Source organism: Triturus cristatus, chromosome 3_1 (assembly GCF_964204655.1).
Source record: "Triturus cristatus chromosome 3_1, aTriCri1.1, whole genome shotgun sequence".
NCBI classification, from domain to species: Eukaryota; Metazoa; Chordata; class Amphibia; order Caudata; family Salamandridae; genus Triturus; species Triturus cristatus.
Window position 1 is genome coordinate 925,876,031 of NC_140583.1, and position 14,724 is coordinate 925,890,754.

The following is a 14,724-nucleotide window of genomic DNA, read 5'->3' on the forward strand; positions in this document are numbered from 1 at the left end:
GGTTTCTGCTCAGCTCGAGCCGCGACGTCGTCAGCAGGGCTCCGAGGAAGGTCTCAGCGAGGTGGGGCCGCGACGGCGTCTGCAGGGCTCCGATGTTCCAGGTGGTTCAGGAAAGGTTCACAAGAGGGAGCCGCGACGCAGTCAGCAGGGCTCGTGATGGTTCCGACAAGAGTTCTTCTCCGTAGGGTCAGCCGCGATTCGATCAGCAGGGCTCTCGACTCCGGGATACAACTGCCGAGCTGTGGTGGGGTCGCCCCAGATATAGGTCTGGAGCCCTTTGATGTCCGGACCCTTGCGCCCGAGGGGGCGGAGTGGCCGGGTGGAGGTGGCCAGACGCCCAGCAGGAGAGGCGCCAGGCCCATGGGAGTTTGCAGGGCGATCACACCTCGAGAGGGGAGGACAGTGGGGGGTCCCAACGATACCGTCCTCCGCCGGGGGCGATGAATGGTTCCTGCGGCACCCCCTGGCCAGTCCGTGGTGCCTCGAGGTCGGGGCTTCGCTGGGGTCGAGGCCGGGTTGAGCGGGGTCGCGCCGGCTGGTGTACGGGGTGACGTAGATGCCAACAAGATGGCGGAGCCATGAGGAGCATGCGACCACGTGCAGTTCCAGGTGAAGGGCCTTGGAGCAGTTCAGACGGGTGGCCCGTGAAGGCCGGGGCGGGGAACGGCCACAGTCCAGGGGGGTTAAGGACCACGCCACGAGGCCGGGTCCAACAGGCGTCCCCCCCAGCCGAAGGCATGGAGAGTCACCCATCTCCTTGGGGATTCTCCTCGTCAAGGCGGAAGAAGCGGGACAGGCCGTCGGCGTTGGCGTGGTCATTGCCGGGCCGGTGTTCGACGTCAAAGTCCATCCCTTGTAGCGAGATGGACCATCGCAGCAGTTTGGGGTTCTCGCCCCGCATTCGCATTAACCATTGCAAGGGCCGGTGGTCGGTCTGGACCCGGAAGTGGGCGCCAAAGAGGTAGGGCCGGAGCTTCTTGAGGGCCCACACCACAGCGAAGGCCTCGCGCTCAATAGTGCTCCAGCGTTGCTCCCGGGGCAGTAGTCGCCGGCTGATGAAGGCCACTGGTCGGTCGAGCCCCTTTTCGTCAGTTTGGGAGAGAACGGCCCCGATCCCATACTCGGAGGCGTCCGTCTGTACCACGAACTCCTTCTGGTAGTCCGGGGCCTGCAGCACCGGAGCAGTACACATGGCCGTTTTGAGGGTGTCGAAGGCTGTTTGGCAGCGGGGTGTCCAGTGTACCTTCTTGGGCTGCTTTTTGGACGTTAACTCTGTGAGGGGGCCGACAATGCTCCCATAGTCCCGGATAAACCGTCGGTAGTATCCGGTGAGGCCCAGGAAGGCCCGGACAGCGGTCTGGGTAGTGGGGGGTTCCCAGGTCTGGATGGCATCTATCTTTGCTTGGAGGGGGGCCACCTGCCCGCTCCCCACTTGATGGCCCAGGTAGGTCACGGATCCGTGGCCGATTTGGCATTTGCTGGCCTTGATTGTGAGCCCGGCCCGCTGGAGGGCGGCCAGGACGGCCTTTAGGTGGAGGAGGTGCTCGGCCCAGTGGTTGCTGTACACGGCAATGTCATCTAAGTAGGCCGCGCTGAAGGCCTCAAGCCCGGCCAAAACTTTGTTCACCAGTCGCTGGAAGGTGGCCGGGGCGTTCTTCATTCCGAAGGCATCACCCGAAAGTGGTAATGCCCATCCGGAGTCGAAAAGGCGGATCTTTCTTGGGCGCCGGGGGTGAGCTGGATTTGCCAGTACCCGGCGGTGAGGTCCAGCGTGCTCAGGTAGCGAGCGGCCCCTAGGCGGTCGATGAGTTCGTCGGCCCGGGGTATCGGGTGTGCGTCCGTCTTGGTTACTACATTCAGGGCTCGGTAGTCCACGCAGAATCGCAACTCCGGGGGGTGGCCGGGAGCTGCGGCCTTGGGCACCAGGACGACAGGGCTGGCCCACGGGCTGTCGGAAGGCTCGATGACCCCCAGGGCCAGCATCTTCGCTACTTCGGCCTGGATGCAGGCCCGCACTCGGTCAGGCACCCGGTAGGCTCTGTGTCGTATGGGGGGGTTCTCCCCGGTGTCGACGTCGTGGACGCACCAGTGGGTCATCCCCGGGGTGAGAGAGAAGAGGGCTGCGTAGTCCCGCAGTAATCGCTGGCAGTCGTTGCGCTGTTCCGGGGTCAGGGACGAGGCGAGTTGGACCCCTTCGATCGATCCATCGTGAATGTCGGCTTGCAAGAGGTCGGGCAGGGGCTCGGAGTCGTCCTCGCCCCCCTCGTCGGTCGCCAGCAGCAGGCTCAGTTCGGTCCGGGCGAAGTGGGGTTTTAGCCTGTTAGCATGTAGGACCCGGAGGGGGTTCCGGGGGGACTCCAGATCGACCAAGTAGGTGACGGGACTTTTCTTCTCCACCACCTTGAAGGGCCCGGTCCACTTGTCCTGGAGGGCGCCGGGTTCGACCGGGGCCATGACCCATACTTTCTGACCTGGCTCGAATTCTACAGTAGAAGTGTTGCGATCGTACCACCGCTTCATGTCCTCCTGGCTGGCCTCGAGGTTGGCTTCGGCGAGGGCTCGGAACTTGCGGGTCTGGTTTCGGAGGGTCAGGAGGTATCGGTAGACGTCAGGAGGGGCGCCTCGGGGCTTCATCTCCCAGCCCTCCTTGACCAGACTGAGCGGTCCGCGGACCGGGTGTCCATACAATAGCTCAAACGGGCTGAACCCCAGGGACTTCTGCGGGACCTCCCGATAGGCGAACAGGAGGCAGGGCAGCAGGACATCCCATTTCCGCCTGAGTGGTTCTTCCAGGCCCTGGATCATCCCTTGCAATGTTCGGTTGAATCGCTCAACCAGTCCGTTCCCCTGAGGGTGATATGGGGTCGTGAACTTGTATGTGACCCCGCACTGTTGCCACAGGGACCGCATGTACCTGGAGATAAAGTTCGTGCCGCGGTCGCTCACCACTTCGCTGGGGAATCCCACTCGGGAGAAGATCCCCATCAAGGCCCGGCCTACCACAGGGGCCGTTATGGTTCTGAGCGGGACCGCCTCCGGGTACCTGGTGGCGTGGTCCACGAGGACCAGGATGAAGCGGTGGCCCAGGGCGGTTTGGGGGTCCAGGGGTCCCACAATGTCGATTCCGACCCGTTCAAACGGGGTGCTGACGGCGGGAAAGGGCTGGAGGGGGGCCTTGACCCGACCCCCCGTCTTTCCGCTGGCTTGGCAGGTCTGGCAGGACCGGCAGTGGTTGTCCACATCTCTCCGCATCCGGGGCCAGTAGAAGTGGGTCACCAGACGACTGTACGTTTTGTCTTGCCCCAAGTGTCCGGCGAGGGGCACATCATGGGCCAGGTTGAGAAGAAACTCCCGGAAGCGGAGGGGGACTACCAACACGCGGCTGGCCCCGAGTTCTGCTACTTTCTGTTCACTGTACAACAGGCCCTCGGCCCAGTAGATCCAGTGGGTGCCGGTCTGGTCACCGTTGGCTTGCGCGGTCGCCTGCTGCCGGACCCCTTCGAGAGAGGGACAGGACTGTTGCTCTTGCTGGAACTGCTCTCGGGTGGGGCCCCCTTCGTGTTGCCATTGCGTCAGCTCTGGTAGGGCGCTCGGAGAAGTCATCTCTTCGGGGGAGGATTCGCTGGACCCAGGGTCGGTGTCCGCCTCCTCCTCGCTGCTGGCGGGAGGGGGTGTGAGCCCCTCGGGTCGGGCGGTCCCGGAGGTCGTGGATGAGCGGGGGGCCTGGGCGGTCATGGACCGGGTGATGGCGCAGGCCCAATCAGCCAGTCCCAACATTCGGAGGTGCTCTCGTCGTTCTACTTGAGCCCAGGGGGAACTCTCCAAGTTGTTCCCCAGGAGGCAGTCGACCGGGGCGTCGTCGCGCACTGTCACCTTCAGCAGGCCCGTCACCCCTCCCCACTCGAAGGGGACCAGGGCCATCTGGCATAGGCTTTCACTGTTGTCGGCCGTCCGGACAGGGCACAGCACATTCGGTAGAATCTGTTCAGGGGTCACCAGGTGGCAGCGGACAGCGGTGATACTGGCGCCGGTGTCGCGAAGGGCTTCGGCCCGTTGTCCGTTGACCGTGACCTGCTGCCGGTACTTCTGGGTGTTGGTTGGGATGGGGGTGCAGGGTACCATCTCCCGGCTACCCAGGCAGACCAGGGACATGGCTGCCGGCTCCCACTCAGTGTTTTCTCGGTCGAGGGCCTCTTCTTCCTCTTCTCCTCCCCCCAAGGCGGCGGCTGTCAGCTGCCGGGGCGGGGGCCCGCCGGCCCCGTTTCTTCGGTTCAGAGGGCAGGCCGGGTCGCTGGCAAAGTGTCCGGTTTGTTGGCAGCCATAGCAGGTCACTGGTGGCCGTGGTCCGGGTCGGGCCGGGCCCACCCTTCGCGCTAGGCTCGGGGAGAGATGTGGCTGCGTTGGCCCTCGAGGGGGGCTCCTGGGGGCCCCAGCGGGAGCGTCTCGGTTCCTGTTCGGCCCTCCCCCCCCACCGCGCTGGCGTGGGGGTCCGTTGGGGTTCCTCTGGTACTCCCCCATTGAGCTCCGGGGGACCCGGGAGTTGACCCATCGATCGGCCTCGACGGCCAGTTTCCGCGGGTCGGTCATTTTGCTGTCGAGGAGGTGCTGTCTCAGCTCCACGAAGCAATTGTTGGAAAGATGTTCCCACACGATGAGGTCGACCAGCTGCCCGTAGGTGGTTACTTTGCTGCCTTTGATCCACCCTTCTAGGGCCCGACTAAAAAAGTCCACATAGTCCACCCATGTGGTACCCGGGATTTTCTTGCAGTCTCGGAACCGCTGGCGGTACATCTCCGCTGTTAGCCCGTAGCGGGTGAGCAGGGCCTCCTTCATGTGATCGTAGGAGGTCATCACTTCCTCCGGTAGCTGGAGCAGCGTGTCCCGCCCTTCACTCAGGAATCGCCCCCACAGGCCTGCGCCCCAGTCTTTTCGGGGCACTCGATGGGAGGTCATGGCCACCTCATAGGCCTTGAACCATTGTTGGATATCGTCATTTTTGTAATACTCCTTGACGACCTCCTTCGGGATATGTACTTTGGCCTCGGCAGGCGGTAGAGTGTCTCTCGTACTGGGGGTGTTGGTCCCTCCGTTCTTGGCCTTGATCTCGAGCTCCTTGAGGCTGCGCTCGTGCTCAAGGGTGAGCTTCTTTTCCTCCAACTCCCGGTGTCGTCTCTTCTCTTCTATCTCTTCTTGAAGGCGTAGCTGCTCGAGGGCCAGTTTCTTTTCTGCCAGCTGGAGTTCGCCGTCCAGTCGCAGTCGGGCGAGCTCTAGCTCGTGGCTCCGGACCTTTTCCCGCTCTCGTATTTCTTCTTCGGAGAGGCCGGTTTCTAGGCTCTTTCGTCCTCCGGTTGCCGGGGTCAGTGCGGTTGCTGTGGTCTCCGTCAGGGGCAAGGGCCCTTCTTCCTGGGAGGGGCCTGCCCTGGCCTCCAGCCATGTCCTCAGAGCTTTCTGCATCTCTTCCTTGGTACCGAGGCTGGTGGTTGCAATGCCTTTGTCTCTGCAGAACTGTTTTAATTCTTTGTGCGTATATTCTTCCAGCCGTTCGGGCTGGAACTCCATTGTCGCGTTGTTTTCCTGGCTGCTCATGATGCTATTCGTTTGGATGGGTAGCTAGTGGGTACTGGCTGGTACGTACTGCGTTCGGCTCGGATCCCGTCGCTGGCCACCAAATGTTGGAAGGCGGACCCCGAGGAGTCGGTGAGACCACCAAGGGGGGCCCTCGCACTGCACGAAGTAGCCGAGCGCTGCCGAGAAGTCTCCTGAGAGATCCTTCTCCTATCACGTACTAGCACAGTAACACCACCACACCGGACTCAAGGAGGTTGTCTCAAGACAAGCAATTCTTTATCATCAATAAAAGGTTACGAGTTCAATATTTACACGAAGGGATCGAGGGATCCACCAAAAGTCTCAATGTCTCTTTGGAAGGGTAGGGGTAGCGGGACAGTCTTTGGCAGGAATGTGGTACGAGGGTACCTGGGGCCCAGTTCTTATCCTCGAGCTGGAGGACCTCCGATCTCGGAGGGGTCGAGCAGCGACGGCGTCAGCAGGGCTCTGGCGTACAGTTCGTGGAGAGCCGCGATTCAATCAGCAGGGCTCTCAAGATGGTTTCTGCTCAGCTCGAGCCGCGACGTCGTCAGCAGGGCTCCGAGGAAGGTCTCAGCGAGGTGGGGCCGCGACGGCGTCTGCAGGGCTCCGATGTTCCAGGTGGTTCAGGAAAGGTTCACAAGAGGGAGCCGCGACGCAGTCAGCAGGGCTCGTGATGGTTCCGACAAGAGTTCTTCTCCGTAGGGTCAGCCGCGATTCGATCAGCAGGGCTCTCGACTCCGGGATACAACTGCCGAGCTGTGGTGGGGTCGCCCCAGATATAGGTCTGGAGCCCTTTGATGTCCGGACCCTTGCGCCCGAGGGGGCGGAGTGGCCGGGTGGAGGTGGCCAGACGCCCAGCAGGAGAGGCGCCAGGCCCATGGGAGTTTGCAGGGCGATCACACCTCGAGAGGGGAGGACAGTGGGGGGTCCCAACGATACCGTCCTCCGCCGGGGGCGATGAATGGTTCCTGCGGCACCCCCTGGCCAGTCCGTGGTGCCTCGAGGTCGGGGCTTCGCTGGGGTCGAGGCCGGGTTGAGCGGGGTCGCGCCGGCTGGTGTACGGGGTGACGTAGATGCCAACAAGATGGCGGAGCCATGAGGAGCATGCGACCACGTGCAGTTCCAGGTGAAGGGCCTTGGAGCAGTTCAGACGGGTGGCCCGTGAAGGCCGGGGCGGGGAACGGCCACAGTCCAGGGGGGTTAAGGACCACGCCACGAGGCCGGGTCCAACAGAAGCGAAAGTCTTACCCCTACCGGTGACAAGACACATGGTTGAAACTATGAGCTCATTGCTGTAAAGTCATGTGCTCTGTGTAGTATTCCATTGTAAGCCATAGTAGAATGTTAGTATGTAATTCTACTAGAATCTAAGGGGCATATTATCAGGAAACTGCCGCTAAAACGGCGATAATTTTAACGCCGTTCCTTGATAATATGGCCCTCAGTATGTGATGTTAGAATGTAGGGCTGCCACGAGGGGAACCTTGCGGAGTTTGTTCACGGTGCTGGATTAAACGGTTGCTTTGCTGTCTGCTCCTGTTGGTGGTTGTTTCAGGTGTCTTGTTTTCTTGTAATAAATCTACTTAGTGGATTCACTGCTGTCTGCCTCTTCACTACATAAATTTGGCGACGAGTGGGAGAAGGCAAAAAGAAGGCACCATTCAGCAATATTTCAAAATTGCTTGCGTTGTGCTGAAGACCCGCTTTGTTTGTGTAGCTGTCTCTACTCATGCCAGGGTCGTTGGCTCATTGAACTATGTCATCCGACTTCTGGTAGGATTTATATTTTTAGATTTTGCGCTTCCTCTGCTTCTTCAGAACTTTCTGGTCGCTGTACTACACGTGTGTAAGTAGTGTTAGTATGCGTTTATACTAACAAATGCATCATGGTAGTAGGGAGGGCGATCTCTCAGGTGCAGCTCATACAATGTCCTGTGGTGTGCATTTGCTGGACATTTGTGTTTGCTATTAGAGGGTGGTGCATGGCTTTCACCCTGTGATGGCAAATACTTGTTCGACTACTTGAAGCGAGAGGAGGAAAACCTCGTATCGCTGTAGTAGAGGGCATGCGGATGGTAAAAATGGATAGAAAAGAACAAAAAAAATAAAAGCGGGGTCTCACCCGTTCTTTTAAATGAGGCCCCTGGTGGGTGGGTAATGTTACGTGGCCAATCCAATTAATATATTGTGCGGTCTCTGTAGGACTGGGGATCTTAATGTCACATGTAAATTAGGCGCGGAAGGGCACAGAGACGTTTTGCAGCCTAGGGGAGCGCCACCTTCCCGGGTATTGTTTACTAATTGTTCAGGGGGTTCGAGGCCAACTGAAGTCCGGGGATCGCCACACTCCGGGTCTTTATTTAAATATGCAGGGTGGGCCTCGGCAGTCCCTGAAGCCTCGGAGGTCCTAGGCAGTGCTTTATTTGTTCTGTAATCACACGGGCAGTACTTATGGTGTTATAAAGTGATACACTTATAGAACTCTTGCAGTTGTACAATTACCCAGGCTTCATTTGTCTAATAGTCAGTTAGATTATGTTTGGTAGGTGCACTCTAATATTAAATAATGTTGTCCTTAAAATCTCCTATAAACAGATGATTTTCACAATAAACAATAGACAAGTGTCGTCAGAAAAATAAGACCTATACACTCAGTTATTTATTTGAACAAATAAGTAACCTCTATTAAAACAGAAATAAATAGAAATGTAACTTTAATAGAACATTATAATAAAAAAAACGTGGGTTGGACTCCAGTGGAAGCAGCATAGGAAACCTGCAAGACAAAAATGAAACATAAGTATGTGTTCTATGTGGAAGAGGTAAAGAAAGGTAGTCCGAATGAAAGGACCATAGTGAGAATGGAAGGGAGGGGGAGTTGGTGGAAGGGAGATGGGGAGGGAGAGTCAAAAAAAGAGAGGGAGGAGGAGACAGAGCGTTGGCATATTGCACCCAGCCCTTAGTGTTTACCCTCCGTCACCTGTTTATCTAGGACGCTGGGGTCTGCGAGAAAGAGTGTGGGTCAGCAAGCCCTTAAAATTAAATACATGAGGCCAGAGATTATGGGCCATATTACGAAGGAAGGGCGATAACATTATCGCCGCTTTTGTGGCAGGAAACTACGGCTAAAGTGGCGATAAGGGGTTGATAATATGCCCTTGTGAATTCCCTTAGAAGCCCAGGATCTGGTGTGAACCTGGGCTTCTATGGGAATTTACAAGGGCATATTATCAACCCCTTATCGTCGCTTTAGCGGCAGTTTCCTGTCGCTAAAGTGGTGATAATGTTATCGCCGTTGTTTGATAATATAGTCCTACATTATTAGTACGGGAAAATCGCATGCATGCACCTGTGCACCCAGGGTGCTGCACCCCAACCCCTTCCCCCGCACTGTGCTCAATTGTAGGTCTTGCACACCGAAGCTTCACTGCTCACCTGCCACCACTGATGTGTCCCACGACGTGTTGGTGCAAGCTCCTAGTCCGGGGTATGTTTGTCCGATAGACCAGGTCTCCGGTCGGGGACGGTGTCTTGATACCAGAATGGAAGGTGTCAGAATGCCAGGGCCTCATTGCGGGGTCAGCTCCCGCTCCGCCCTTCTTGTGGCAATCAACGGAATGTCTGAAAAGGGAGAAATAATTTAATGGTGGAAACGTTTGTAGGTAAATGAAGGTTTACTTCAAGCTTGATAGAAAATAGGAGTTGAGTGCATCCTTCGTTTTTGAAGTACGATCTACCAACTGTTAGTGGTAATCGTGGTTCAAAGAGGAGTTGGAGTGCACGAGAATACACAAGGTTAAATAATAATATGTTATGCCAACGTTCACATACAAAGGAACAGAGCGCATGCTAGAAGCATCATGTGCGCATGTAATGGCGGGAGCCTGTGTGCATGTACACTTAGTAAGGAGCTCACTACAGTGTCCTAAAAACCAACGCCACGTGTCTGTAGGACAGCGCTGCCCGCTGGCTCAGGTCTATAGTACGGTCCAGCAGGTCCTTAAAATTAGACCGATGTGACTGAATGAGGTCAGAGATCACATCATTACGCACGGCAACATCGCTTTTTCGCACGTGCACACTCAGGGTGATGCACCCCGCCCCTCCCGCAGAACCGCCCTCAACAGGTGTCTGTAGGGCAGCGGTGCCCGTAGGTTCAGGCCTACCTTTTGGTATAGCAGGTCTTTAAAATGAGACAGAGATGTGACTGAATGAGGTCAAAGATCACATCATAACACATGGCAATATCGCTTATTCACACGTGCACAGTCTGGCTGATGGATCCCATCCCTCCCGCAGCACCGCGCTGAAGAGGTGTCTGTAGGGCAGCGCTGCCCGCTGGCTCAGGCCTACAGTACAGTCCAGCAGGTCTTTAAAATGAGACAGAGACGTGACTGAATGAGGTCAAAGTTTACATCATAACACATGGCAATATCGTTTGTTCGGACCTGCGCAGCTAGGCTGAAGCACCCCACCCCACTCACCGTAGTGTGCTCAATTAGAGGCCCTGTGCACCCAGGCCGCTCTGCTTACCTGCTGTCATTGTTGTGTGAACAAACACCACGGGCAGCAGTGCTCACAATTCAGATGGAGTGTTGATTGCAGGAGAGTGTACACCTCATGGGTCCGTATCATAGACGACGGGCAGTAGGGCTCACAATTTAGAGCCCGTGTTTATTGCCAGGATGCAGTACACCTCATGGATCCATTTCTTTTTTTTATTGTGCATTGTGATATGCGAGGTGGATTCGGCAAATCATTTGAGGTAGTGTGGAAGAAGAGGGACGTATGGTGTCATGGTTATCCTATTTATACGTACGCAAAGTGGGCTGGGCTTGCGTATGCCAGGCCAGCGTAGGGGTGTGAATAATTATTCTGGGGACTTGGGCGTTGTTCAGTTCCTGCCTGACCAGGAAGTGTACTTATGTGTGTTTCTTATGTAGTTTTGGCCTCGCAGAGTGTGCAATTTAGATTAGTATTGCATGTGTCGGGAGGGCGGAAACTATCGTTAATGAGATGGCATGTGATCTAGGCTGTGCAGTCTGCCCGTGGCTGATGATGCTCCTTAGAGGCAGCAATACCCAGGCCCAAAGGCAGCACAATAATGTGCAGACACACACACCAGGGGCATCGTGTAACACATATTTGTTTTTTGATGGAACGTTTGAGATGCATGGCAATCACACGTGGAAGGCTAATGTACAGAGCATGGATATTGATCAAGATGATCGTTGCATGTTGTGTGCAGTATAAGATATGTGTATACAGCTTTCTAAGCAGAAGAGGTGTCTCTCATCCAACACTGTAGAGAGAATAAGTAAAATGGGTGGGGTCGTACAACTGTTACAATGGGAAATGTTATGAACCAATCAAATGCTTTTTTTAAGGTCACATGGCAATCGTGCACCAAGTTTATTACAGTTAGAAATATATAAATGTTTAAAATAATTTAGATTTTCGCGTGCTCTCATATACTGTTTAAAGTTATTTAGATATACTTTTGAGACAAAAAAAGGGGATGGCATACCCATTGCGATACTATACATCTGTGACATAACACAGGGCCTGGCAGCGTGTACTCGTCGAATATGCAACACGCAGCAGGCGTGACCCCATACGTACATGACATAACATGTGGCTACCAAAGTAATACCTGGGGTGACTTCATGCGTATATGATGTTATGCGGGACGCGGTGCCACGAACTCGTCGGATACGAAATGCGCATCATTTACGAATTTAGCAATATGGCGGACAGCATTCATGTGGTGATGGCGCTTGGTACGCTACCGGTATGGGAGTGCAATTTTCTCCCCAAAAAAAAATATACATATTTTTTGGGGAAGATATAAAACATTACATGATTTTTAAAGTTAAAAACAAGAAGTATAATAGAGTTCCAAAATATTTAAAAATATAATAGAAAAAAATATAGGTTTTATAAATATTAAAATATGAATTAATTTTTAAAAACCTTTGAAATTCACTGAAAAAACCATAGGTTTTACAAACATTATAGTTAGGAATAAGCATTTAAAAAACCTTTGAAATTCACTAAAAAAACATAGGTTTCAGGGACATTATAGTTAGTTGAACATTTGACTCATATAAAACCAGAGAAATTCGCCTATTATAGTTAGTTAAGCTAACTATAACTCGCGCGCCCGCAATGCACTGCTGATGATGTCACATATTACATCACTCATGACATGGTCAGTGACATCACTGATGACATCACTGATGACATCTCAAATGACATCACTGATGACATCACCCACGTGACAATCTGATGCACATACTGATGCTCTAATACTTTGATACACCCATTCTAAAATGCTGGCTACTATTTTTGAAACCATACACAGAAGAATGCCATATACTACATAGCACTCACTATTGCCTAGGTCTACACACACATCCAGTCACTTATAGATATAGTTACTCATCAATAGAGGACTATAATATGCACTCCTACATCTATACATGCAGTCGCACGCTGCCACTCATCCATAGTTACTCACACACCTAGTCAGTAATACAAAGAATGAATCACATACCCATTTAATCATGTATACAGTTATACATATCAATTTCGTTATTTTTAGACATACCACATCATTTATTTATACAGATACTAACACATATTTACTGTCTTATACAATCACTGATAGAAGCAGACACTTATTTGTACACCCACTCTTGAAATAACTTAGTCTCACGTATACTCATTTATATACTCCAACACTCACATATAGTGGCTTAAAACATATGTAGTTAGTCACAGATATACCACTGAGACATTTATTCACTCACCAACACACACATAGACACACTAACTCACCCATACAGCCCTTTCCAGATGCACTTTTTAATCCATGCAACCACTGAATCACCCACTCAGACATCTATGCACATGCTCATAGACACACCCACCCACACAGATACTCAGGGACCCATACAGATACTCAGACAACAAATCAATAACCTATATAGACACTCATGTAGGTATTCAGCAACCCATGCAATTGATTACACACCAATGGAGAGACGAATTCAGACTTTTACAAAGTTTAGTCAGTAACCCATGCATTCAGTAAGACACGTTCAATCACTCACTTATACAGTCAGTCACATACATACAAAATAGTTCCTTTAGGCACTTGTAAATGCATTCATTCTCCAATACACCTTGGCATGTATATATAAAACATATTTACATTTGATAGAAACACACATTCACTGGATGATGTCATGAGTGATGTCATGAGTGATGTCATTTGAGATATCATCAGTGATGTCATCAGTGATGTCACTGACCATGTCATGAGTAATGTAATATGTGACATCATCAGCAGTGCATTGCGGGCGTGCGAGTTATAGTTAGCTCAACTAACTATAACAGGCGAATTTCTCTGGTTTTATATTAGTCAAATGTTCAACTAACTATAACGTCCCTGAAACCTATGTCTTTTAGTCAACATTTCCACTAGAGAAACCTCATGTCTCTTTTGCAGGAAGCCGATTAATCACGGGACTTCTCTTGAAATTTTAATTGATGTCTGGAAGTTGCTGGTGGCCAGGAACGAGGCCGCAGGTGCTTCTAAAATGTTAATACACATTTTCAAAAAGGACGCCCCCACCCCAAGTCAACGCCCGGTGCCGTCGCACCGATTGCACCGCCCTAGAGCACGCCCTGATCGAGAGTCCTGTTGCCTCCTCTTTCTTTTTGTTTTACGATCTTGAGCCCTGAGTATTTCAGTTGTTTACAATCACTAGAATGGAATTCGTTGAAGTGTTTGGCCATTGGATACGTGAAATCTTTGTTTTTTATGGCTCATAGGTGTTGTAGAATTCACATGTGATGTGATCCACAATTTTCTCAGTTTGACCATTTTGGAGCTGGTATGTGGTCATATTTTGACCGTGATCACAAGCTATGCACTTGGAGCATTTCCAGAATCCCGGAGTGTTGAGCCAAGATGATGTAAAGTCTTTTTTGGACTCAACTATGTGAGTATGTCTCCCAAAGATGCTGTTTTTCTATACGTGATATTGGGTTGGGGAGACACTACCCCTTGGACAGTTTCATCTAACATTAAAATGCTCCAGTGCCTCCGAATGATACCTTTCAGTTCATTGCTTTGATTGTTAAAGTCAATGATTAGTCAGGTCGTGCTCTCGGTTTTTTTTCTGCATCCCTATGGATTCTCTTTATTTGTTTGTAATAGATCTGCTCTTGTTGCCGAGGTGACTCTATTTCTACCAGTGGTTATTACATCCAGGGGATATCCTCGTTGTAAAAAGTGATCACTCATTTCTTTTAATTGTAAGTTCAGGTCAGATGTTTCAGAGCAGTTCCTTTTGCTCACAGCATTTCCCCCTAAGGAATGCTCCATTTGAGATTTTGTGGGTGCCCACTGTTTGTATGCAAGATGCTGTTGCAGGCGGTGGGTTTCCTGTGCATTTTTGTGCATATACTTTGACCTTGAATGAAGACTTCTACGTACCAAAAAATGATGTTCATTGAGCTTACTGTGAATGTGAAGGTTAGATTATACTTGTTAGTACTGAGAGAGTTTAGGAAGTTCTGGAGGTCATTACGATTGCCTTCTCAAATAATGAAAAGGTCGTCTATGAATCTCGACCAGATTCTTCATTCCTCAGTACTTCTGTCTCCCATAAGCCATCAGTAAGTTAGCGTAAGTTGGCACAAAAGATGTCCCCCATAGCAGTTCCCTGTTTTTGGAGTAAAAGGTCACCTTTAAATAAAAAAACATTGTGTGTTAAACAATATGTGAGCATTTCTATTAACATATCCGAGTGCTCGAGATGGCTTATGCACCTTGTTTGTAGAAAGTGTCTCACTGCTGCTATTCCATCAGAGTGAAGGATGGAGGTGTAAAGTGATGAGACATCAATTGAAGCCATGATATAGTTATCTTTCCATGAAATTTTCTAGATTTTGTTCAAGAAGTCCATCGTATTCCTTAGATAGGACGGAAGTGATGTAACATAGCTCATGAGGAAGATGTCAATAAATCGATATGTTGATTCTAACAGAGAACCGATGGAGCTCACTATCGGTCTTCCCAGTGGATTTTGAGTTGATTTATGCACTTCCGGGAGAAAGTAAATT